This window comes from Protopterus annectens, chromosome 9.part0, assembly GCF_019279795.1.
Source record: "Protopterus annectens isolate FY-2018-M chromosome 9.part0, PAN1.0, whole genome shotgun sequence".
NCBI lineage: Eukaryota > Metazoa > Chordata > Ceratodontiformes > Protopteridae > Protopterus > Protopterus annectens.
In genome coordinates this window covers 676,833,411-676,860,659 of record NC_056743.1, presented here as the reverse complement: position 1 = coordinate 676,860,659, position 27,249 = coordinate 676,833,411, and the positions used below count along the sequence as shown (strand labels likewise).

Here is a 27,249-nt window from a genome sequence, read left to right as displayed (position 1 = left end):
ATACTGATGACATATTTGTTATTGTTCTTTGTTCAAAATGTTGTCCTGCAGCCACATCTCTCTTTATTGTTATTGTTGTCATTATTATTAAAAAAGGAAAATTACATCAATATGTATTCTGCATTGCTACTTTGTTTCCACAAAATGGTTTCCAGATTTATTATGGACTTTTATTTATCAAACTGAATTTATTTGTTGAAATAATACAAATTACATTCAGCTGCTGAAATGTTAAAGTACACAACAGTATGCAGATATGAATTAATGTGTGAAAACTGTCTGCAAAATATGTATAAAGCCCCCTTCATATCACAAGGCAAGGGGTCTCGCCATATTTTACTGTACTCTTGCTTCTGTTCTAAAATATTTGGTATACCTGGTGTAGAGTGCATTTATTGTCTAATGCTGTGTTGCTGATGTAGAAGCAAGGCCTCCCAGCTGTATTATGTAGGCCCTAGTTTGTTTCTGGATGAAACCAGTCAGCCGAGCAAGCTTTTGAGGGAGGACATTAAGCATTTGCATGCTTGCTGTAGAGGGAATAAGGGATATGTTGCTAGCTGCACAACCTCTGGTAGAAACCAGGGTCAGTAAAGAAAAATGCTTCTGAGAAGAATGACAAATGTCTTGCATGCATCATTGTGTATGCTGCACCGTTTAGGAAATTACAAGTTGTTCTGCCCAGTTCTAGTGACTGTTAAGCTTATAAAAATCCAAATTTCTACAGTTCCTGTTTTGTTTTCCCATTTACTGTGCTATTCTGATGCATATGTAAACTCTTTGCAGGAATTGTATCCTGTTTTCTGGAAGAGTGAGAGGTTTGTTACTGAATTATGGAACATTTTATTGTAGGCTTTATTGATGTAAGATCTCTGACTTCTAAGTGCTGTGGTAGAAAGAAACAAATTAGTATTGCTTTCCAAGATTTGCTGGAAACTACTTAGCTGTGATTCTCTTGCATTTGTCCCATTTCTTAAACACATGCACATAGTGTCCCTGGTCGTGTTGTATTTTTTATAATATTATGATCTGACATAATGAGGTCCATCTTTTTTCAGGCCAGTTGGACTAAGGCTGAAGGAGTTGGGCAGCTCAGGATCTGAAACTTTCCCAAGCTGTAACTCATCCTTTCTACCCATAATGCAGCATGTGTGCAACTACTTAATCTCTTCTACCACTCAACTCATAGTAGAGAAGTGACTCAAGGCTATCTAGTCACAATTTGCATGGAAAAATGTCTTCAGTGTTGTAGCTTCTGCATTGGTTTAAAATGGTTCTTCAGTCATTTAGTGATGGTCAGTTTTTATTTCAGGTGACTTTCCTTGACTGTTTTTATGGAAGTAGTTGATTCTGCCTCCCTTAGACATTTTTTATTGCTGCAGTTTTTACTCTGTATCTCTTGTTCCAAAAATACATTTAAATAGATTATTTAATCTTGGTAGTTTTTTTGACCTTATAGCATTTATTGTGCCACTAATTTAGCTGGCCTTTTGTTCACATCTGATTACTTTCTCCTCCAGCTCTCTTCATGGCCTGTTGAATTTTCAGTAGTATGTTTCCTGTTTGCATATATTTTCCTATTAACATGGATAGAAGTCTACTGGCTTTAAAAGTATGATTCTTGCAGGCACAAATTTACCCTGAGGCAGGCATTTGCTGTGGGTTGTTTGTCGCTGTCCACAGTATTTCAAGGGAAACTGTTAATAGCTGCAGTTCGTTTATTTTTTTTTAGATAAATGTAGCCTAAATGATAGAAAATGTGTTAGTCTAAAAAGGGTTATTTCCCAGGGAGGATTATACCCAGATATAGTCCTCTGCCTCCTGGGATCCAAGAATAGATCTTTTGATTCTTCTGGAACAAAAGAAAAATAAAGTAGTAAGGGTAGTTAAATTCTAATAAGAGGAAGAAGGAAAGGGGAAACCTTCAAAGAAGTTACGTGTGTTTCTCAAAAACAGTAGTAGAGAATAGATGACAGTGCTCCTGAATGTTCTTCAGATGTCAGTAAGTTGGCAGTTAGTGTTTGTGGAGAGGCAACGTCTTAGATTGTTTCATTAAGATAGTGTTTCCTCCTTGTCTGAGGTGGACCTTGGCAGTTTTGCCAGGTCTTCCCAATCTTATTGTAATCTTTCTCTTATTGTCGACCTTTGTTATGGGAAGATGATGAAGGCTGTTTTGCAGGCATAGGCAGATATGTCCCCCCAATCCCTGTTCCAGGCAGATAGTGATGCTTAGTCTTTGTCTAGTTTTCCCACTTTCTTCTCATCAGCCTCTGTTTCATTGCCAATTGGTATGAGACTAGTTATTAACTTGGAGGTGGCAATAGTCAATACAGATAGAAGCATTGATGCTGACAGTGATTTTCATCTTTGGAACCACAGCTCTTTTATCGATGCCTTCTATTGGTGGTGTCGGTGCTAAATAGCTTTCTGGTCCCAAGTATCGGGGCCAAGGTTTTGTATTTTTTAGCTCCATCCCCAACCCTTCGCAGCCTTAGGCTATTCTGCCCACCATCTTTGCTCAGCTATCCCTGAATTCTGTCAGTAGCTTCTAATTGGATGTCCTGGATGTGACCTTTCCCCAGGTGGGCTTCTCAACTCCTTGGGAAGTTTACTTCAATAATAATCACTCTTGGGCCTGGGCAGTGATGAGCATAGAACCTGGGATTTGCCTTTCTTGCAGGGGCAGGCCAGTGCCCCTAGCTATGTAAATGGCTAGTCCAATGATGTCAGGACATCTTGATGTCCCCTCCCCTTACATTAACCTGCAATGTCCTGCAAGGCTACTGGCCCCTAACCAGACATCTCATAGGCATTGGGTATTCCCCTCACCAACCCCCAGAATAGCAAACCTGCTTGATCCCCCCGCCCTCCCTACTGACAGCATGATTTGGATCCTGAGCTATGTTTGCCACTGGCTCAGAAAGATGCCCTGCATCTGAACCATAGTGCTAGCACCAGGGCTGTTTTGACACAGATTTTTCCTTACTGATGTTTGCAACACTACTTTATCTCCTTGATCTTTGGTGTTTTGTTGTCCTTGAGCTGGAGTGATTTTCTGATATCTGTTTCTTGCCAGTTGATCATTGTTGATGACCTTGATTTGTGTTGGTGGAGGTATGTGTTGAAATTGTCCATTCAGGATTGACACACACATGGTCCCAAGTGTATTTTCAATGTCAGTTGTCACTTTGACTTCACAGACTCTCTTGCATGTATTACTCTCTGCTCTTGGGACACCACTGGTCTCAGCTTGAGATCTCCCTGCTATTCCTATGTCTTCTCACTCTTCACAGCAGGAGAGAGGGTTGAATAGTTGCAGGTGATATCACCATAGAGAATCTGGTTATTAATAAGTACTTCCGACTTCCGGCATTGGGTATTCCCCTCACCAACCCTCAGAATAGCAAACCTGCTTGATCCCCCCGCCCTCCCTACTGACAGCATGATTTGGATCCTGAGCTATGTTTGCCACTGGCTCAGAAAGATGCCCTGCATCTGCACCATAGTGCTAGCACCAGGGCTGTTTTGACACAGATTTTTCCTTACTGATGTTTGCAACACTACTTTATCTCCTTGATCTTTGGTGTTTTGTTGTCCTTGAGCTGGAGTGATTTTCTGATATCTGTTTCTTGCCAGTTGATCATTGTTGATGACCTTGATTTGTGTTGGTGGTGGTATGTGTTGAAATTGGCCATTCAGGATTGACACACACATGGTCCCAAGTGTATTTTCAATGTCAGTTGTCACTTTGACTTCACAGACTCTCTTGCATGTATTACTCTCTGCTCTTGGGACACCACTGGTCTCAGCTTGAGATCTCCCTGCTATTCCTATGTCTTCTCGCTCTTCACAGCAGGAGAGAGGGTTGAATAGTTGCAGGTGATATCACCATAGAGAATCTGGTTATTAATAAGTACTTCCGACTCAGACCCCTTTCTTCTGACATGCAGAAGAAAGCACATGTGCAAGAGGAAGAACATTGGCTCATCTTTGGAGTCTCCAGTGCCAGATACTCCATTCTCAGTTATTCTCCTCTATTAGAAAGATCTGATACTATCCGTGTCATTATTGCTCACAGAAGGGTCTTGGATCTGACCTCGGATCTGAGCCGGCAAAGTGAGCGACAGCTCCTGACCTCCAGCTTTTCCCCTCCCCTTACTTCCTGTTACCCATAACGCCCCAGATCTTGTTTGCTGCCATCATGAATGGATGGGTTCCTAGCAGCTCGAACTCAGTTTGGGTTAGATAAGTGTTTTTTCCACTTATTTCTATATTTTTCTTCTCCCTTTTCTCTCTATTTAAAAGTTAAGTGCTAGTTGTTAGGGTTATTAGTTGTTTCCTCCCCCCCATTAGTCTGTCGCTGGCGTTTAGGGTTTTCCCACCCTTTTTCATTATTCTTTCTTCTCTTCCCTTTGGTGTGAGAGTGCTTACTGTGTGAGTGTGTCTTTTGTTGTGGGGTTTTTCGTGATGGCCGAGAAACCTTCTGGGTTTAGAAGCTGCTTCTCATGCGATCGGAAACTTGCTCATGCCGACATGCATAAGGAGTGCATGTACTGTCTAGGAGAGCCACATTTAGAGCTTGAATGTGACATCTGTGAAGAATTCAATCCGAGGGCTCTCCTAGACTGTAGGAACAAACTTCTTTTGGAAATTCTGGCAAAGGGGGTCCCCTAGTCTCTGGCTCCCCATCCAGGGCCACTTTGGATCCCAAGAGGAAGCCTTCTTCTTTACAGGAGTCACCTGTAAAATGCCCCGGGCTCTTGTATCCGTTTGTTACGGGACAGTGTGCAGCCTTGGGGGCATTGGATCCGGGGTCATCGACGCTGAAAGCCTCTGACTTCTCTGAATTTCGAAGGTTCTCAGATCCCCCTCCACTCTGACAACCTCATCAGATCCATCGGCAGGAAAGCCTGTCTGCTCGGAGCCATCCAGGCCTTTGGGTCTGTCGGCTCCTTTGGAGCCTATCGTTGTTATTGACTCCCCAGCCACCTCCAAGCTCTCAGATCCAAGGAGGTCTAGCAGGTCCTCTTCCAAGGACGGCAGACACTCTGGCCATTCTTCAGTCTCCTCTCGATCCAATAGGAGTTTGCTCCCATTGGATATGGCCCAAATGATGAGCTTTCTCAAAGCCCAAATGCAACTAGGTCTGCTGTAGTCCCCTAGCCACTTGCCAAGGGACGTTTCACCCACCTCTGAACTCCTCTCCTCCAATCCAACTCCTGGGAGTTCGGCGCCCTGGGATCAGAGCTTGTCTAAGGAGAGGAGAGGCCATTGGCATTGGGTGTTGCCCCCACCCCCATGTCTCATGGATCTCTGGCTAGCTTAACCCACTTGCCCGTTGCATTGCCCTTGCGTTGGGCACAAGATATCCCTAAGTGCCATCGGGGGGTTCTGGTCCGGAGTTTTTGGACCATTTCCTTCCCTTGGAGGCCTCTGCCTTGAATAGCTGAGGGCCAGTATCATGCACAGACGTCTGCACTGTGCCATTGTCTCCCATCCCACCCCACTCGGTCTTTGCCGGCAGGGAGGAGTGGGGGGGGGCTTTGTCCAGTCCATCTGCTTTCCGGGTGATAGAGAGGGCCATCTCTGGTTGGTCAGCAGCCTCTTCCTCAGCTCTGGATCCTACCCAGCCTGGTTCCATTTTGGGTGGTGAGCCTGCAGTCATCGGTCTGGGGTCAGCCCCCTGGTATCTCCTTCAGAAGGGCATAACCTCCAAAGGGGTCCCCTCCTCCTCTGATCCCACAGTGGAGGAGCCTCCTCTGAAGAGGACATTGAAGAGGAGGCACCCAGATTCCCCTTGAGAGTCTCTAATGGAAGACATGGACTTCGAGAAAGGGGATGGGTCCCCCAGACTATCATCCAAGGAGGTGTCCTTTGATGACATACTGAAGATACTAAAAGGACGAGGTGGTTTGTATTCCCCCACCCTGTCCTCCGAGGAGTCTGTGTTCATAAAAGCATTCGGGGCGGGATCTGTCTACTTCCTGGGTGTCTCCCCCTGTGGATAAGTTAGTCCAGCTTGTTGCCAGCAGGGCGTGGAAGAAGCTGGACACAGGTGAATCGGTCCCCAAGAGGGCAGATAAGATGTTCTTTGTATTTCACTGTTGCAGTCATTACATTTAGGGTAATCTGCTGGCATCGGGGTTTCTCCAAATGAATAATTCTCAGGAGGAGATGCAGATGGAATTGACTCCTCAGCATCAGAATCCTCATAGGGAGGTAAAGATAATTCCTGATCAGAAGAGGAATCAGAAGAAATAGAAACCTGATCTGAAGATTCATAATCAGTGTCTTGCCTAGGCCTCTTATGTGGAGGGGGATGGGTACCCCTGATCAAGGTAATAAGGTCTTCAGCCATTTTGATCATCTGTTTTTTAGGCATAGAGGCCTGTGCACATGGCTCATGCGTCATTTTTTTAGTTTTAGAAGTTGCTTTTGTCTTTGATTTTGCAGCTGTCGTCAGTTTGATATACAAATATTGAGGTCTGAATACACCCTCAGAAGCCGGTGCCTACTCAGCGGCTCTGGACCCATCCGAGGGGGATACATCCATTGGTCCAATACATTGAGTATCTTGCGACATGCCGGACTCCACGTGGGTGTTGGTAGAGGTTTGCAACTCAAAGGTAGCGGGTATCCGGGGCTGCGAAGGCGCCTCACTGAGTTCCGGCGACTGGCTTAGGAGAAGCTTCATCGTTGGTTTTGGATCTCAACTGCCTTTCTCTGTCCTTTTCTTTGCGTTTTTTATGTACTCCGGTAGTCGGATTGCTATCCGATGACATTTCTGGGTAGTTAAATCTGTTTCCAAAATACTTTGATGCAAAAATATACCGACGCTTAATAGTGCGTTGGTTAAATCTAGCACAGAACCCTTATGAGGTATTTGCTTCCCACAAGTAATACAATTATTAACTTTTTCTGACCTCGGTAAAAAGCAAGAAAAAAGTTTCCCCAACGGGGTATTTAGCTTTAGTGAAGACTTCGGTTCTGAAACTCAAACTCGAATATTTCAGTAGTCGACCGACCGGCACTTGCGAAATGCTTCTGCTTCGGGCACCACGCAGAACGAAAAACTAAAGAAAAATGGTGTTGGTTGCATGTTTTATACCCCTGACAACCTGATGTCATGGAAGAGAAGACAACAACCGACGCAGGACCCAAGACTTTGGAATTCAGGCCGACTGAGGGCAACCTGCCAGCAGATTACCCTAAATGTAATGACTGCAATAGTGAATACACTCAAACATCTACATTTATGGTAAGTGTACACAACTGTACTTTCCTTAGCCATCCAAGGACAAACCTTTCTAGAGAGATTGTATCCCAGAAGATGCTATTGTGGTTGCCACAGCCACTAAAAAGGAGCTCATGGAGCAGAGATCTATGGTCCATCCCTAACAAGGAATCTAGGGCGAGTGACTTGTTTGGGAAGCACGTGGGCGCCTCAGCTAAGTTCAGACTGAGGACTACAAATTATATGGCACACTTTACATGGCTGCAAAGTGTTTTGGTCTCTGCACTTTTCTCTTCCCTTTCGGAGTTGTTGCCTCTGGAGAGCCTCAAGGTGGATGTTCTTCATCTCACATTGCTGCAGTCCTTACACTTGGGTAGTCCGCTGTCCTCGGTCGGCCCGAATATCAAAGTATTAGGCTGACGTCGGTCAAAGCGCTTAATACTGACATCAGGACGTCAGGGTACAAATGCGCATGACCGACGTCATATCCCCAGTCTTTTTTGCCGCATGGTCCGATGCAGAAGCAGCGTTGCAAGTGCCGTTCGGCGTTCTGAAATTTTTCGAATTCGGAGTTTCAGACCGAGTCAAAGTTGGCTAAGTACCCCGTTGGGGAATATTTTAGTTTTTTCTTGCCTCAGTGGTTTACCGGATGTCAGAAAAAGTGAATAACTGTATTTCTTGTGGGAAACAGATACCGCATAGAGATTATCATACTTTGTGTATTCCTTGTTTGGGGCCTGAGCACGACGTTGTTGGGTGTCGCTTTTGTGCTAGGTTTAATAAGCGCACTATTAGCGAAGATTAGATTGTGCCAGGTTGGTCTTGGAAGCGGTGCAATTACAATATGCCGCCGGATGCTCCGGCTTCTTCGAAGAAGCGCAAAGACAAAGCAGCTAAACCCAGGCAGGAAGAGTCGTCCGTACCGGACGCCGGTTCTTTAGAGGCGTCAGTGGAACCGGTGGTTCCGCCGGAGGCTTCTCTGGAGTCCCAGGGGGAGACTTTGATATTGCAGGATGTGGCCTCTCAGGAGGCAGGTCAGGCTGAAGGGGCTTCTCAGGTTACTGTACTCCCCTCCCTTCCTAGGGTGGTTAGGCCCTCTCCTTCTGTTTCCAAGGCTTCTCCCAGAGGCAGGCCAGGTTTAGCTTCTGTTGGTGTCACTCCTAGTTCTTCAGGATCTGTGCCCAAGAAGCACATGCTCAAAATGGCAGAAGATTTAATTACTTTGATTAGAGGTTCTTTGCCCCCTCCTGATAAGAGGCCTAGGGTGGAACCAGAGTTGGGGAGTTTTGAGCAGGTTTCGGATGTTTCAGAGTCTTCGGCTGAAGACTTGCAGGAGTATTCTCCTTATTCTGATTCTGATGTGGATGATTCTACTCCTTCTGCTTCTCCTCCAGAGGATTTTTCTTTTTCAGATACTCTTCATTCCATGAGAGAACATTTTAAGTGGGAAGGTCAGGATTTCTCTGATTCCAGGAAAAGGCTTAGGGAATTTTTGCTTTTACCCCAGCATAGGCCTTTGGCTATACCACCTGTTCTGGATGTTGTGGAGGATGTGCTTGCAGAGGCTTCGCTTAATCCTGATTCTTTGCCTCCTGCTCCTGTTAAACCGGACAGGTATTACAGGGTGCCTGAAGCTCATAAATATCTGTATAAGAGTCCTAGGGCGGACCCAGAAACAGTTAGTCAGGGACCTAAGGGTGTCAAGGCCTCTGTAGTAAAAATCCGGTTCCTCCAGATAAAGAGGCCAGAGCTTTGGATAGATGGGGAAAGAAAGTCTATACTTCTTCCACCTTAGCTATGAGGGCTTTGAATTGCCAGTTTCACATGTTGAAATATCAAAACTATCTTCTTTCTCGATTGAAGTCTAAGGTAGATGCTCTGGCGGAAGGCATTGAGTGTAAAGAATTACAAGATTTGGTACATGTTTCTGAACAGGTGGGTAAGCATTCTTTACAATGTGGATTTGATGCTGTACAGGCCTCGTCTAGGGTGGCTGCCACTGGGTCAGTTCTTCGCAGGCACGCCTGGCTGAGGGATCAGAACTTATCTGACCATGTTAAGACAAGGATTTTAGATGCTCCTTTACAGTCTGATGTATTGTTTGGTTCACCTGTGGAGGCAGTTTTAAAGAAAATGGAAGACAAGGCTAAGTCTATGCAGACTGTTAAAGATTTTTTGCAAGTTCAGCCTCCGAAGTTTAGTAGGAATTGGCCTGCTAAGGCGTGGACGTACCCTTCTTATGATTCACAGTCTAGGGGAAGATTTAGACGTGGTAGGGGTAGAGCTCAGGGCTCTTTCAGACCTAGAACAGGGAGTTCACCTGCACAGTCTTCGGGTGAGGGCAGGGGCCAGTCCTTTCGTAAACAGGCCCAATGACCTACCTTTTCAGCTGCCAGAGCCTTCTTGTCTGGCATCACCTTTGGGAGGAAGGTTGGCACTCTTCAAAGAAAATTGGAGTTTAATTACCCAGGACAGATGGGTATTGGATATTATACACCAAGGTTACAGGTTTTATTTCCATACCTTGCCTCCTTTCAAAGGCATGCCAGACGTTCCTCCTCAGCAAAGAATAGAGGCTCACAAACAAATTTCTCTGCTGCTACAAATAGGGGCCATACAGCCGGTCCCTCTGCCAGAAGTAGGCCTAGGATTTTATTCTCGCCTGTTCCTAGTACCAAAGAAGGGGAACACGTGGAGACCAATTTTGGATTTATCTATTCTCAACACTTATCTGGACATTCCCAAGTTCAAAATGTTGACGTTACAACAGCTTTTACCTCTGCTGGGCAAAAATCACTGGATGGTGACTCTGGATCTCAAGGAGGCTTACCTTCATGTTCCTATCAGGCTAAGTTGCAGGAAGTATCTGCGTTTTCGAGCTGGGACTTCTCATTATCAGTTCTCTGCATTGCCCTTTGGCTTATCTACTGCTCAGAGTGTTCACAAAGGTTCTGGCTCCAGTGATAGCTTTCTTCAGGCTAAAGGAATACAGATCTATCCTTATTTGGACGATTGCCTGATTCTGGCCAAAGGAAGGACGAGCTTCTTCATCATTTGCAATATGTGATAGCAGTGCTAAGATGCCTGGGGTATTCTGTGAGCGAAATAAAGTCCAGTCTAGTACCCTCTCAGGACATGTGCTTTCTGGGTGTGAGACTGAATACAGCGTCCCAGATGGCCTTTTGACCCCGGACAAACAAAAGAATCTTTCCCTTTACTTCCATCATTTGTCTCATCAGTCCAGGCTGACTGCAAGGACAGTCCTTCAAGCCTTGGGGTTCATGGCATCTTGTATTCTGGTGCTTCCCAATGCCAAACTGCATATGAGGAAGCTACAATGGTATCTCAAAATGTATGGACACAGCACTGCCAAGATATGGACACTGTCATTCAGATAATACCTTGCATTCAAAAGGAATTTTTGTGGTGGGCTCAGGAATGTCACCTAAACAAGGGACTCTCTGTGACCCGGCCAGAGGCGAGTCAGATTCTAACGACAGATGCCTCAGACAAAGCTTGGGGAGCTCATCTAAATGGAAAGTGGATACAAGACACGTGGCCTGCCAGACTACAACATCTACATATCAACTTGAAGGAGATGTTAGCAGTCCAATTTGCATTAATAGCTTTCAAGGATTTACTTCTTCCAGGGCAGGTGTTGGTTCTAACAGACAACACAACTGTCATGTGGTACATCAACAAGCAAGGGGAACACATTCTTATCCTCTATGCAGACAAGCAATGATTTTGTGGGAGACTGCTCTCAGTTTACAGCTCAATCTTCAGGCAAGGTTTCTGCCGGAGCACAGAACTCCTTAGCAGATGTGTTGAGCAGACAAATTATGGATCCCCACGAGTGGAAATTGGATCCTCATGTATTTCAGAAATTGACAGTGTCATGGGGAACTCCAGACATAGATCTGTTCGCTTCTCCACTAAACTACCAGCTGCCAAAGTTTTGCACAAAAGGTTTCATCCCACAGCTTGGAAAGTGGATGCTCTTTCTTTCAATTGGAGCAATCTTCATGTGTATGCCTTTCCACCTCTGCCTCTCCTCCCAAAGGTACTCCTAAAGGTCAGGCAGGACAAGCCAAAGATGATTCTGATAGCTCCAGATTGGCCTCGACAGCACTGGTACCCATTACTGAGAAGTCTGGTTGGGAGCCTCCATGGCCTTTACCTGCGATTCCACACCTGCTGTCTCAAGAGAACAGTCATTTACTCAATGTCAAACTTCACTCTCTTCACCTAACAGCCTGGCATATTCTGTTTTAAACCCTGGAGGGTCTCAGCTTCCACAGCAAGTTTTGAATGTTATTTTGGAGGCCAGAAGGCTTAGTACAAGGAAAGTATACGCAGATAAATGGAAGAGATTTTTATTTTGGAGTGCAGCAAAGGAATTTGATGTTGCTAAGCCTAATTTAAGTGTGGCTCTTCAATATCTTGCTGAGTTACTGGACAAAGGTTTGTCCTTCTCTTCTATTAAGATTCATGCTGCAGCAATTTCTGCTCACTATGACTGTGTCCCACCATTGTTTTCTCATCCTTTGTTTAAGCAATTCCTTAGAGGGGCAAAGAATATAAGACCCCGCGAGAGCACCTACTCCTGCTTGGGATCTCAATTTTGTGTTGGAGAAACTCACTCTACAACCTTTTGAGCCTGCAGCTACGGCCGAGTTGAAATATTTATCATGGAAGACTGCTTTTTTGTTGGCTATTACCTCTGCGAGAAGGGTTTCTGAATTACAGGCCCTTATGGCAGTTGAGCCTTTCTTAATTTTCCATAAGGATAGGGTATCTTCGTACTAATCCTTCCTTTATGCCTAAAGTGGTTTCTAGTGTGGCTTTAAACCAAGCTATTCATTTGCCTACTTTTTATGCAAACCCCAAAATAAAGGGAAAAGATTTTGCACACCTTGGATATACACAGGCAGTTGCGATATTATTTGAGCAGAACTAAAGGGTTCAGGCAGTCTCAGCAGTTGTTTGTTTCTTTTGCTTTGGGTTCTCAGGGCAAGCCTGTGTCAAAACAAACTATTTCTAAGTGGATTGGGTTTTGTATTGCTTTCTGTTATTCCCATCATGGTAAGGAGATTCCAGCTGGGATTAGGCCTCATTCCACTAGAGCTACTGCCACTTCTACAGCTTTTTTAAGGGGGGTGGCAACTAAAGATATTTTGGAGGCAGCTACTTGGAGTTCAGTGCATACTTTTTCTAAGCATTACCACCTTCCACTTTACTCTAAATCTAGGGCTGGGTTTGCCACTGCTATTTTACAGGGCATTTTGGCAGCTCCTACTACTTTATAGTTTTGCCATCCTCCCTTACCTCTGCTTTGGGATTCTACCCAAGTGTAAGGACTGCAGCAATGTGAGATGAAGAACATAGTACAGTTTTGTACCTACCATAAATGTAGATGTTCGAAGATCCACATTGCTGCAGTCCTCCCTCCTTCCCCTCTGTTGTTAGAGGAGGTTGTGTGGTTTGGGTTGTAAATATTGTGGATATTGTATATATTGTTCATGCGATTACTGCAAGGGTGGTTGGTTGTTTTTTGCTGTCTTTTGGTTTTGACCTTTTTGTTTAGGGTCTTCTGACATCTGGGGCAAGAAAAGACTGAGGATATGACGTCGGTCATGCGCATTTGTACCCTGACGTCCTGATGTCAGTATTAAGCGCTTTGACCGACGTCAGCCTAATACTTTGATATTCGGGCCGACCGAGGACAGCGGACTACCCAAGTGTAAGGACTGCAGCAATGTGGATCTTCGAACATCTACATTTATGGTAGGTACAAAACTGTACTTTTCTCTGAAGCTATCCACACTCACTTCCCTAGCTAATGCTTCGATGAGGTTTATCTCAAATGTTGTTGAGGCCACCTCACGACAAGCGGGTACAGGCATTGCTATTAGGCATCATGCCTGGCCTTGTCTTTGCAGGTTTGCAGACAACTTCAAGGCATCCTTTACTAATGTTCCAGTTGATGGATCTACTTTATTTGGTCCCTCTGTGAAGGACACTTTGACCCGCAGTGAGCAGGAGTGTAAGACCTTGGCAGTGGTTGGTATCAAGTTTTCTACTCCCCAATGGTCCTTTTCTAAGACTCAGAAGGGTAGTAAGAAACTGTGGTTTCACAGGACACGGTCTTCCCTCCAAGATGCTCTGCAGGAATCCTTTTCTTCCAGGCGGGGTAGGGGATTTGAGGGCAGAGTGGGTCCACAGAACCAGGGCTTCTGAGATCCTTTCTCTGATAAGTCCCACAGCACTCCTGAAGTGCTGCCCAACTGCCCTACGCTGGAGGCAGTCGGGGGTCATATCTCCTTGCACCACCTGGCCTGGGCCACCATTACCTCAGACCAGTGGGTGCTAAACATTGTGTCCAGGGGATATTTTATGCCCTTCGATCACCCCCTCAAATCCAAACGTCACTCCTGGACGTCCCACCCAGCCAAAGGGAGTTAGCTGCAAGACCTACTTCAAAAAAGGGCCATCCAGAGGATCCCAGCAGGACAACAAGGATCCAATACTTCTCTCACTTCTTTTTAGTGACTTTCACTTCTTTTTAGTGCCAAAGAGAACAGGGGACCTGCATCCCATTCTGGACCTCAGCAAACTGAATTTATCAGTCAAGAAGTTGAAGTTCCGGATGGTCACTGTTCAGTCCGTTCTTCTGCGATAAGATGACTGGATGTGCTCGATAGATCTCAAGAATGTGTGATATCACATAAAAATAGATAGGTGCTCCAGGAGGTTTCTGCACTTCCAGCTGGGGGCCAATCATTATCAGTTCAGAGCCCTACCCTTCAGTCTCACCTCAGCCCCTGGGTGTTCACCAAATGTATGGCAGTGGTTGCAACCCATCTCCAGCTGGAGGGATTTCAGATCTTCCTGTACCTGGACGACTGGCTCCTCACGGTTCCTACAAAGTATCTTCTTTCACTAGCCAAAGACTTCACTCTAAACCTCTTTTAAGATCTGGGCATTATTGTCAATCTTCTGAAATCTCACCTTCCTCCATGCCAGAGTCTGGAATTCATAGGAGTTCTTCTGGACACAGTGTCAGAGACTGCAGCTCTTTCTGGACACAGTGTCTGGGACTGCAGCTCTTTTCCTGCATAGAGTAGACATAATCCTTGAGTAAGTTCTTTTCCTGGATCGGTATAGTGTCCCTGCCCATCTCATTCTTCAGGTCCTTGGGTCAATGGCAGCAGCTATCTAATTGGTTCCTCTCACCAGATATCACGTGTGTGCTCCAGTGGACCCTGGCGGTACAGTGTTTGGCTCGTCCTTTACCCCATGTCCACGCCGATTCTAATTTCTCGGATCTGCCCTTGGAGACCAAGTTGCACATCAGTGTCCTCGAGATGAGAGCGGTTCTACTAACATTGCAAGGCGCCTAGGATTTCCTTTCACCCAGGATCGTAGTGATTCAGACAGACAAATGGCAGTAGTCTGGTGCATCAACAAGCAAAGGGGGGACACTATCTTACCCACTGTGCAGAGAGGCCATGAGAGTTTGGGAATGGGCGATTGCCTCTGGCTGCCTTCTTCTTGCAACGCGTATCCCCAGCGATTCCAACGTGCTAGCAGACAAGCTGAGCAGGTCTATCCTGAGTCCCCATGAGTGGTCCCTGAAACAAGTTACTGGCAAGTTGGATCTTGGCTCGACAAGGATCTCCATGCTGTGATCTGTTTGTATCTCCAACCAACCACAAATGCAGCAAATCCTTTGCCTTGATCCCCCCCACCGAGGGATGCTCTGATTCACAATTGGCCACCGAGTCTCCTCTACACCTATCCCCAATGCCCCTCTTCCCAAAAGTTCTACAAAAAACCTATCACCTGAAGGTTCACCTCATCCTCATTGCCCCCTTTTGGCTCATCAGATGTAGTTCTCCCCCCTGTGGTCCCATCCGAAATATCTGCCTTGGATATTGGATCCAGTCCAGGATCTCATTTCCCATCCATGGGGACTTCCCCCCTCCCAACCTGATGTCCCTGAGGCTGACCGCTTGGTACCTCCAGTTCCAGTGATTTTGTCAGCCAGACCAATTTGCCTTCCCCAGTGAAGGATATTATTTTAGCTTCTCAGAAGCCTTCCACTAAAAAGGTTTATTCCAGCAAATGGAAAAAGTTTTCCATTTGGGCTCATCAGAAGGGCATAGATCCTTTTTTGGCTCCAGTTTCAGATATCCTGTCCTTCTTCTCTTCTTTGTTTCAGCAAGGGACTAGTTTTTCAACGATTAAGCTGCATTTGGCAGCTATCTCCAACTTCCATGTAGACGATAGTATTGTGTTTTCTTCCAGGCTCTGTTAAGGCCTTTCTCAAAGGGATGTTCTTGCTTAGGCCTCCCTTCAAAGACTCCTGTCCTCCTTGGGATCTTACCTTGGTGCTGCAGTCCCTGACACAACCCCCTTTGAACCTGCTCCAGGTTGTGATACTAAGTTTCTATCTTGGAAGATGGCTTTCTTGGTGGCAATTACCTCTGCCAAGAGGGTTTCCAAGCTGCAAGCTTTTTGTATGAAGCCTCCCTTCATGGTTTTTGATAAGGATAGGGTTTCCCTTAGAACCAATCCTTCCTTCATTCCAAAAGTGGCTTCAGAAACTAACCTAAATCAGTATATTCAGCTTCCTGTCTTTTTTCCCAGCTTTTCTAATAAAGGAGAGTATTGGCTACACTGCTTGGATGTCCATAGGTAGTTACTTTTCTATTTAAAGAGGACTGGGGATTTTCGAAAATCGGATTAGCTCTTGGTGGCTTTCTCCCAGACCAGGAGAGGTAGGGCCATCTTTAAAGCATCCATCTCTCATTGGATACTATCTTGCATAGTTCGCATTTATGAGAGCAATCACAGGGACCTTCCTAGACATATTAAAGCTCATTCTACGTGGTCAGTGACTACATTTTTGGCATTCTGGGTCAGGGCGTCCTTGGATGACATTTGTGCTGCTGCCACCTGGTCAAGCCCTCACACCTTTGTAACACATTACAAGGTGGATTTGGTATCTAAGGGTAGAGCCTCATTTGGTTCTTCTGTGCTCCGGCATGTCCTTCCTTGAGACCTCCCAGGATTTTAGGTAGCTGGGGACTCTGACTCAAACGTGATCAATAATGACATGGATAAAATCAGATAAAGAGTTATGTGGTTTTGATGTTCCTGGGCGAGAACAGTATCCCCTCCAGGTTAGTTATCTAGCAAACTCGTTCTGAGGATTATGGGTAACAGGAAGTAAGGGGAGGAGCTTGAGCCCAGGATCTATCTCTCACTTTGCTGGCTCGGATCCAAGACCATCCATGATGAATAATGACATTGGATAGCACAGATTCCAAGTTATGGTGACTACATAACTGTTTTTCTCCATCATACCCACCCTGTGAAGACTTCAAGGTTTGTGAGACGTTAGAATTGATAAGAGATGGCCCAAAAAACCCACTTCATCTATATAATGCATTCTTTCAGAAGGCATATTGATCACCCCTGCTGTCCTTCTTGATGGTCTCCCCTGTTGACAGGTTGGTTGCTGTTGACATCTGGGAGGAGGGCTGGAGGGAGCTTGATGTGGTGGAACCATGTTCTTGGGAGATCAGATAATGTGCTCTATCATCTTGAGGACTGGAATTGTTGGGTTCAGACTGATGATAGACTCTTCTGTCACTACTGTAGCCATGCCACATAGTCCATCAGTTCATCCCTAGATAAAGAATTCAGGCCAGTGGGTAATGGGAAACATGTATGTGACCTTTATGTTTTCTGTCAAGACATTTATTTTTCTCCTGTGCTGCAGTTCCAGTGTAAGCTTGCAGATGAGATGACAAGATTCTGGAGGAGTTGATTGATTAATTTAAAAACAAATGTTCACAGTAAATTACAATTTAGTCAGTAGTCAGCTTTACTTTGCATCTGGTACATAACTCCTTGGATAGTGCATTAAGAGCTAAGATCAGCAAGTGTCAATATTGCTATACATTGATTTTTCTGGGAATTTCAGTATTTCTTTCATTTACAGTCCCTTTGAAACATCTTTATTTGGTCCAACAGTTAAAGAGATGGTAATAAACATTTAAAAAGAGGGAAACCCCCTGACTGCTTTTTACTTTTGATAAGAAACTCCAGAAGTAACAGAAAACTGTGGAATCTAGGAAGAAACAACATGAGCATGATGTTGACCAAAATGCATGCTAAGCCAGATGTAGAAATGCTCAGCAGAACCAGGGATATTGTGACACTTTTTTTAAAAGTAGAAGCAGCAACTGTCTAATGGCTGGCCATGACACAGCATGGGTGGACTTGGACAGTTGTATGCAGAAGCTGCACAATACCTTTCCTAACTTCTTCTTTTTTTTTTTTTTTTTTTTTTTGTCTGACAGCTCTCTACATCAAAAATGGAGTAAAAAAGAGCATTAAACCTCATTAAAAAAGCCATCCTAGAGGTCACACCAGATAAGGGAGGATCCAGATATTACTCCATTTTTTTTAATTTGCAAGAAAACCATGGAATTCCACTGAAGGGACTAGGGATTGTGGGTGTCAGTGGCTGCTGATGATTCACACATACTGTGCAGTGAGGTATCTTTGCATACTGCATCAATGACGCTTACTGAGATGCAGGTGTAACACAGCATTGGACCTAGTGTGTCCTTACTGCAAAAGTGACAAATTGTTGGGACAGCAAGTTGGCATATGTGGAAGCACACATGCACCTTCTAGCTGCAGTACAGAGGGGAGCATGTAGAGCTGCTGCTGAGGATGAAATAAGCATGTCTGCAGAATCTAAAAACTGGCCTGGTCCTTAACATATAACTCTCTCTCCCAGTGAAATGAATGGCCTAATTGAGCTCACAGGATGGAAGAATGAGTAAGTTAGAGGGCTCTCACCTTGACTAGTGAACCCTGGCTCTCGCTTCTGGGAGGAAAGAGTGAGTTATTTGGGTGCAGGTAGGGCAAAGGCCAAGGATATTATGCTAGTTCTGGACCTCAGTGATTATTCATAGGGAAAAGTGTTTGATGTTTCTAGTGCAGTCCATTCTTTCTTGCTTATCAAAAGGGGACTGGATATGCTCCTTGGTTCTAAAGGGTGCATTTCGTCTTATAAATATTTTAAAGGAGTGTAGGAGCTAGGCACTATGCATTTTTGGTGTTTCGATTCAAGTCTTATCCCAGCGGCCAAGGTTTTATTAAATGCACATCTCGCCAAAGCCCTCAGTGTGTTTACCAAATGCATATCAGTTATTACAGTAAACTGGTGCAAGTATTTATGGTGTTACCTTTTATTAAAGAATGGTTCCTAGCTGTGCCAACTTTAGAGAAGCTTGTGACAGCCTAGCATTCCTGTGTTAGCTATTCTAGTCAATTATAATTACAGTCAACTACACAAAAGTCCCAGATGGAACCATCACAGACTTCAGCATTCATTGGATGTATGTTGGGCTTACAATCCTGCAAACCTAGTTTCTTTTAGGCAGGTTTCCTTTCATTCAGCAGGCAGCGTGTTGCAGTTCCTGCAGTCCCATTACAGTTTTGTCACCCATTTGCTATGTTATATCAGTATGCTAGGCTTGATGGCAGTCACAGTTTATCTGTTGCCTCATGCAGGATTTCAGATGTGGTTTTCAGAATAAATCCTTAAGGTATGGTGGTCTCAGTGTGTGGATGTAATGACTCGCTCATTATAGCAGGATTTCCAGAACATCCAGTGCACTCTTGCAGCAGTGATTTCATTTGCCCCCAAGATCTTACTCTGACAGTCTTATTCACCTTTCCTCTCCTGTAATGGTCGTCATCATGGATTCTTCTGCCCTAGGTTAGGATGGGAGGAAGGATTTGTAAAGAGCAAACAGTCTATAGTGCATGGCCACAGACAGAGACTGGTCTGCATATCAGTGTTGTGCAGATGTGGGCAGTCCTTCTCACTCTGCAGGTTTTTCATGAATTCCTTCTTTAAGGAACACTTGCCATGTAGTTTGACAGCATGGCAGTGGAAGCATGGTACATAATCCAGCAGGGTAGGATTTAGTCTTGCCATTTATTGAGAAATCATGATGGTATAGGGATAGACTGTATCAGCCAATCATTTTCTGATAACTACCCATATTCATGGAGAATCCAGTTTTCCTGCAGATTAGCTCAACCATTGACTGCTTAGGCTAAATATCTATGGAGACTCCTTTCGCAGAGGTGAATTAACTTGAAAAGGATAACACCAGCAGTTTCCCTGCCCTGTAAGGAATTGCTGTGTAGGTCCTTTAACTGTTGTGCCTTAAAGACTTTGTAACATCAATAGTGCAGGCAGTAACACTTGCAGGGAACGTAAGTGAGGTCTGGATGGCACCAAGGCATAGTCCCCTCCCCAGCAATTGAACAGCCTGGAATTTGTCAATCTAGCTCTGCCCCAACCCACAAACACCACATTTCCTTCCTAAATCATCATTAAGCGTTGGTCAACATTAGGTTTTTCTGAAATTTTATCCATGGCATGCTAACTTACTTGGCTCACAGCTAAAAGCAGACTGCTGCTATACCTTGATTCATTAGTTACAGTGCTTGAAAGGCTCCTGTTATCTGGTTAAAACTACTTGGCAACAAATTTGACTGTTTCTGTGTGTGATGCTGCTCCGAGAGGCTCTGTCCCACTCCATTCACCCTCGATCCACTTGGTCACTCTGCTCCCCTACCCTACCGCCGATTCCCACCCACCCCACTACCTGTAAACTTATACCTATCCTCAACCATGCCCATGCCAACAACCAACCAATCCTAATGATCCTTTTCCACACACACCTCCTACCATCACTTCCAGTGTATCCACCCCCATTTCATCATCACTCACCCAACCCACACATCAATCACCCTTTTTCCATTCCACACCCACAGCACTGAACCTGCATAAGCTCATACATAATGTCCCCAACACTCGTATCAAACAAAACACTAACCTCTATAGCTCTCCATATCTCCACCAGCATACTACTTATATCCCTTTATTCTCTCTCCTCCAGTAACACCCCACTACTACCTTTCACCCCCTCCCTGGCAAACCTCACCTTTTCCCAACCCAATTGACTCCTCATACTTTGCCATAACCCCCACTCTCTTCAAGACCACCTACATAGTCTACCACAGATTCAAACTACCATCTCCACTATCAAGAGCCACTTCCTGCCATAGATTTACCAGACTGCATAATGAGTTCTCCAAACTTCTATTACATCTAGCTATCCAACTAACCTGCTCTGGGTATGTACACCCTAATCCAGGCCCCACTCTCCAAAACAATGTTCCACATAACCCCATCTCTTTCACTCCTGATCTGCTTCAGAAAAGGCACAAATCTTCCCTTCTCCTTGTTAATATTAATAAAAGGAGCATCAATAACAAAGTCCATGACGTACATGCCATGCTGTCCTTCTATTCCCCTGACATTGTAATATTAACAGAAACCTGGCTAAAACCTAACATTAACAGGTTACAGCATACTATGTAAAGACAGGTTAACTAAGAAAGGAGGAGGTGTAGCAGTCCTATTTAAAATTTACCTATTACTTGATCTCTTGGACATAAAGCTTCCTGACTTAGAAAATGCAGAAATAATACTTGCTAGGTTAAAAGTCAATCTCAATAAAAGTATAAACATCCTTAGTGGATACATTCCACCGGGGAATAATATTCCCACACTTGAAGGCGACTTCAACATTGACTGCCTAACATGCTCCTCCTCTAATCCAACATCACATATTAACCTACATGGGTTTACCCAACTAATCACATCTTCGACTAGGACAGATAAAACCTCTGACTGACCATCCATATTGGACTGGACCTTAGTCAACAACCCAACCCTAATCTACCACTAAGGGTGTTTCCCTGACAACCTAAGTGACCACCAGCCAACCTTTCTCCTTCGTGCTAAAACCCATTAAATCCACCAGACCACCTACCATCAAATCGGAGATAAAAGGAATTTCAAACCCAACAATTTCATTTCCTCCCTAAAAGCTGCAACTGGGAAACTCTCGGACAGCTACCTTTAAATGAAGCGGTTAACTCCTTCAACTCCACCTTATTAAACATCCTCAACCACCATGCACCACTAAGAACCATTAGAGTTGAATCAAACTATGCTCCCTGGCTAAGTAAAGAATGTAGATCTCTACTTAAGGCCTGGGATAAGGCCTGGGTACAATTTCATAAAAACAGATTCCAGTTAAAGCAAATATACCTTAAATTATGTAACAAAGCCAAAAAAACTAGTGAAATGGGATAAAACCAATTACTACCGTAATATTCAAATAAAACACCAAAACAATCCACAAAAATTTTGGGCTGCAGTTAAACACACTCACACACACACATTACATTGACTTTTAGTATCTGTTTGCTCTCAGTTTTAAGGCTGGAACTAGAGAGATGTGGTCATTTAGTCCAGGTGGAACACAGGCATCTGACTGTAGTTGCCAGATAAGTTGTTTTAGTTCTAAACTGGACTTCCAATCCCCTCCACTTTCCTGCTGCATCTTTGTGTCTTTTTTGAGAGGAAAATGTATTTATTTCTACATTTATTTCTACACGCACACAATTTTATAACGTATGCATAATTATTTGTAAAATAATACTCTCCTGTTTTATATAATAAATTATTAGAGAAGTTTTTATATTTAGTTTTTAGGTTAAGTTTAGTTTAAATGTGGGAGATTGCTTGTGATGTAATTAGTAACAACCAATAGGAAAGGTGTTGGGTTTATTTAATGAGCATGTAATGTATTATGTGTGATTCTGAAAAAAAAAGCCTCAACCTCTTGTTCCTAAAAAAATAAATAAATAAATAATGTTTTATAAGAATCCTTTATCCACTCCCTCTGTCATTTCTCTTTCAGCTGACAAGCTCACAAAACTACTTGATTCTCCTAAAGTCTTGCCAACAGATAAAGATAGGAAAGCCATGGATATGTATGGAAAGAAGGTGTATACTTCTGCTGCTTTAGCTTTTTGAGCTATCTGCTGGCAGACATGTGACTAGATATGTGCTTTCCCTTCTTTCCAGACTGGGGGAGGTCTTGGTTCCTGTGCCTGATTCAGACAAGACCTCAGCCCTCTCCTTGCTTATTTCTGCCTCCCAAATAGCTAGACATGTGTTCATGTGCAGCAATGATGCTGCTGATGCATCTTTGAGAGCAGCTGCATCAGTCCTGAGGTATTTTGGCTTAGTCTGCAATCCCTTCAAGGGGTTGTCAAAGCTAAGTTGTCCTCTGGATAGTCAGAAATTGTTTGGTTCAACACCTGCAGACCTCTTTAAGGTGTTACAGGACAAGGGTAAGGTTATGCAAAACCTTAAGCAGATTTTCCTTTCCTCAGTTCTTGAGTACCAGAGGAGCTATCCTTCAAAAGCGGGTCAGTTTTGTGGGTAGATATCAAAGGCAGCTCCAAAAGGGTAAACAGTCCTGAAAAGCAAGTCATAAATCCAGGGAGCAAAAGTCTTTTTTTCCTGATAAACTTGCTTCCACTTCCATGTTGCTACTTTCCTTTTTCTCTCAAAGACCGTCTCCGTTCTTTCCCATTTGGCAAAAAAACTTACAGCGGACAAGTGAGTTTTGTATATAATTCACTAGGTCTACAGAATAGTGTGGAAGTCCCTTTCTCCATTTTCAGGTTTTAGCTGCCTCCCTCTTGTTTCTCTAGATCTAGATGAATGCTTATCTTCATAATCCTATTCATCCTCTTGTCAGGAAATATTTACTTTTTTTCTTTGTATCTTCCTTACATTATCAGTTATCTGCTTTGCCATTTGGTCTTTCTACAGCCCAGTGGTATTTAACAAATGTATAGATCCTGTCATAGCCTTTTGCAGACTTTATAGCATTCAGATGTTTCCTTATTTGGAGAACCTTCTCATTAAAGCTCCTTCCTATCAGGCTCTTCTGCAGGACTTGGAGTTCAGAATTCACCTGCTTTGCAGTACAGGCTTCTCTCTAAATCTAAAACGGTCAGTTCTGAAGCCTTCTCAGTATTAGGTTTTCTTGGGTTATAGAATTCATACTCTATTTTCTTCATCCTCCCAAGGGCCTCCCTTTGACATCCTTCTTTCAGTCTCTTCTTTCCTTGCAAGAGAGTTTCTAAGAGCCCCGGGGTTCATGGCATCTGTTATCCCAATGATTCCATTTGGTAGACTCCATATGAGGAAGTTCCAGGAGTATTGAAGGCAATTTGGCTTCAACATTGCCATCCTCTGGGCTTCTGGTTTCTTCTCTTGCCTTGTTAAGGAAGGAATTTCTTTGATGGATCAACCAGATAGCCCTAAATCCAGGCATTCCATTTCTGGTTTCCAACCCCCAACCCCTTTTCTCAGGATGTGCATATAGATGCTTCAGACCTAGCTGTGAAGGGGGCTGTTCTAATAGCATCAGGTTCAGAGAGTTTGGTCTCCTCATGAAGTGACTGAACACATCACTATCAAGAAAATGAAGGCCTTGATATTTGTGTGTTCAGTCTCTGCATTTTATTTGGTCTCAAGGACCCCTGAGAGTGTTTAAGGACAACGCTACTGCTATGTGGTAAATAAACAAGTTGGGGGGGGCAAAATCTTAATACCTTTACTAGCCCTTATAGCCTGGGACTTTTGTCATTTAATACTAGCTGATTTCTAGTGGTGGAATTAATATAATCCAAGAACTCTTCTAGTTCCAATTCAGATGCATCCCACCTACTCAAGTTGTGGGGGACAAAGTCTTAATATATTTGCAGACTAGCCCTTATAGCCTGGGACTTTGCCATTTAATACTAGTTGTTTTCTAGTGGTGGAATTAATATAATCCAAGAACTTTTCTAATTCCAATTCAGATGCATCCCACCTATTCAATCTGTCCAATTAGATTTATTTGGTCAGTCTTGATGTCACCTTTCACCTTTTTTTGATTCACTGTGATACCTAATGAAGGTGGAATAGATTTTCATAGGTTCATAGGTTGATACCAGACTATCTGCCCTAGGGCATTTATAAGCCTAGCCAGAGTGTGTTTGGCTTTCGCCATCCTTTTAGATTTGTAGACTGTGCCTATGAATAGTAGGTCACAGAAGATAGCCCTTTTACGGTTAGTTTATTGTGCCTCTGTCTAGCAGGGACCCAGAAGAGACCCCAGGGGTAAACTTACGATTTCCCATCCACTCGTCAAGATTTCTCTTGAAGAGGGTCACTGAGGGGCTCTGTCTAACTTGGACTGGGATTTTATTCCAGAGTGAGGGGAGTCTCTGGGATATGAATCTGTCCCTCCAGCATGTCCTATTTATTTCTGTGCTGAGGTTTAAGTCTCTGGAGCGTGTAGCTCTAAAGGATTTGGATTTCCAGAGGTGGAGCATGTCCATTAATTCTGGGTTGGACATGGCTTTATACGTCAGGCACAGATCGCCTCTGAGTAGGCAGTAAGCAACTGAGTAGAGCTGGTCAGTCTTGATGTCACCTTTCACCTTTTTTTGATTCACTGCGATACCTAATGAAGGTGGAATAGATTTTGTAAGGCAGACAATGCTGTCTCCACTGATGAGATTCACTTATATTGTATGTTGCTTGGTGATAAATACTTTATACAAAAGAATGGGGTAGCCATGGATATACCATGTGCCAACTCATATGCCAATTTAGTTATGGCATATTGGGAACCCATTTTGTTCTCAATAATAGCAGTTTTTCTAAGTGTATACCCTTTAAACCAAGACAAAGATGGGTACCACAGAAAAGGAACTCAGTACAGCCTTGCAGTTCTAACATTGAGCTGGTTTAATAGTTTAAAAAGCATAAACACATTTAGAATCACAGCGTTTTCGTCAGACTTCATCAGATACATAAAGCTTCAGTTAAAAACACACACACACACATATATATATATATATATATATATATATATATATATATATATATATATATATATATACTTCAAAATATTCCACAAATTAAAACCACAACCAATAAAAGTTGTAAATGTTCCTAATTGATTATATCTAAGGTGTAGCTTGTAAAATGCCTTGTGCATTAAAGCATTAAAAGTACATAAAATAAATTACACATTGTAAAATGTTGACAATACAGAAAAATAGCAGTATTTCACAGCCTAAAATATTTAACTAAATAAAATATTTGATTCTGTTAAAGTTCACTAGTAATGAAATGCATGCTAAAACATTAAAATGTGTTTACTCCCTCTAGTGGTTCTTTTGTAAAGTGACATATCTAATGTGAAAAGTGCCTTGTGCATTAAAGCATTAAAAGTGCATAAAATAAATTACACATTGTTCATAGGTGGGCACAAGGCTGTCTGCCCAAGGGCATTTATAAGCCTAGCCAGAGTGTGTTGGCTTTCGCCGCCCCATTGATTATTTAACTGATCCTCTGTCAAGTAGAGCCAATGAAGTGATCCCAGGGGTGTATTTTCTGTTACCCATCCATCCGTCAAGGTTTCTCTTGAAGAGTGTTAGTGAGGGGCTCTGCCTGATGTAATTTAGAATTTTGTTCCAAAGCATGGAGAGTCTCTGTGACAGGAATCTATTTCTCCAGCATGTTCTATTTATTGTTGTGGCGAGGTTTAGCTTACTAGAGCGCGTGGCTCGCAGTGACTTGGATTTCTTTAGGTGGAGCATGTCCATTAATTCTGAGTTGAACATGGCTTTGTAAGTCAGGCAGAGATCACCTCTGAGTAAGCAATATGCCACTGAGTACCACCGGAGTTTTTTTCAGTCAGGCTGCATAGAACATATGATCTGAAGGAGTTAACTTCATTCTTTCTACACATATGGGTATTCGGATCCGAGCCGGCAAAACTTTTCAAGCATCAGCTCCGAGCTCCAAGCTCCTCCCCTACCTATATTACATCACTTCCTCCTATCTAGCCCCAGATCTCGTTTGCCGCTCTGAGTCAGCATCGTGGTCTCTGAGCTCTAAGCAAGGTGGTAAGGTTTTTTGGTCTTATTAGTGTAGTTGGGTGTGAATACCTTTCCCTTTTTTTCCTCCCTTCGCGTTTGGTCGTCGTGTTAGTTTAAAAAAAAAAAAAATTTAGTGTCTGTGTAGTACTGTTTTGTAGTCTGGTTTCCCGCCTAGGCCCAGTCCCTTAAGTGTGTGCGTGTGTGGGCCGTTAGGGTTTTTACTATTCTCCACTATGGCTGAACAGCCTAAGGTTCTTTTTAAGAAATGCACAGAGTGTGGTCATAAGCTCTCACCAGCCGATGGCCACACTCTGTGTGTTCTATGTTTAGGGGTCGCCCATCTGTCTGCATCCTGCGACATTTGTTCAGGCTTTAACCCTAGGGCACTGAAGGATTGTTGGGCTAAGCTTGTGGCTAAGGGTCTGCTACCAGCTTCTGCCCTGGAGTCTGCCTTGGTTTCCTTCCCAGCCAGTGACACTGTGCAGGCAGGGACTCGACCTCCCACCAGGCCTGCTTCATCGGATTCATCCCAGAGAGGTAGGGACAGAAGAAAGAAGGAGAAGCACCACAAAGAGAGGGACAGGCCCAGAAAAAGATCACTGGACAGGGAGTCTTTCTCCAGCCCCTCTTCAAAGGCATCCAGGTCTCGTTCTCCTCGGTTCCGCTCTCCCCGTTTCTCGTCAGAGCCAAGGGAGCCATTGGAGCCGAGGCAGTCCCCTCAGATCTGACCCAGACCCGAGTCTGTCGCTTCCTCCAGATCGACTCGGAGTGTCTCCGAAATTGATATGGACAGGCTGATGAGGAGGTTCATCAGAACCAGATTCAGATGGGGGTCTTGGGGTCTTACCAGGGCCCTCTCCCATGGGAGAGGGTCCTTCTACAACTATGTTCCACCCTATTTCTCCTTCCCCGATCCGACCTGACGCTTCGGGGTTCTCTGGTCCGAGACCTTTCGGAGCTGTTGGGTCGGCGCCGATAGATCTCATTTCCTCGACGCCGGCCGTCACTCTGAGTTCCATGGATCCGATCTCAGATCCAGGAGACTCTCGGAGCCATAGTCGCGGAGTTGGACCCAAGGGTCGAGATCTTGCTCTGTCGGATCCCATCCT

The 27,249-nt window shown here is 44.1% G+C and overlaps 1 protein-coding gene across 1 annotated transcript in view; it reads left to right on the top strand.

Moving 5' to 3' along the window:
* The window catches only part of SKIV2L (Ski2 like RNA helicase), a 624,419-nt gene that overhangs the window by 69,063 nt on the left and 528,107 nt on the right, over window positions 1–27,249 (top strand). The gene's annotated exons all lie outside the window — the stretch shown is intronic.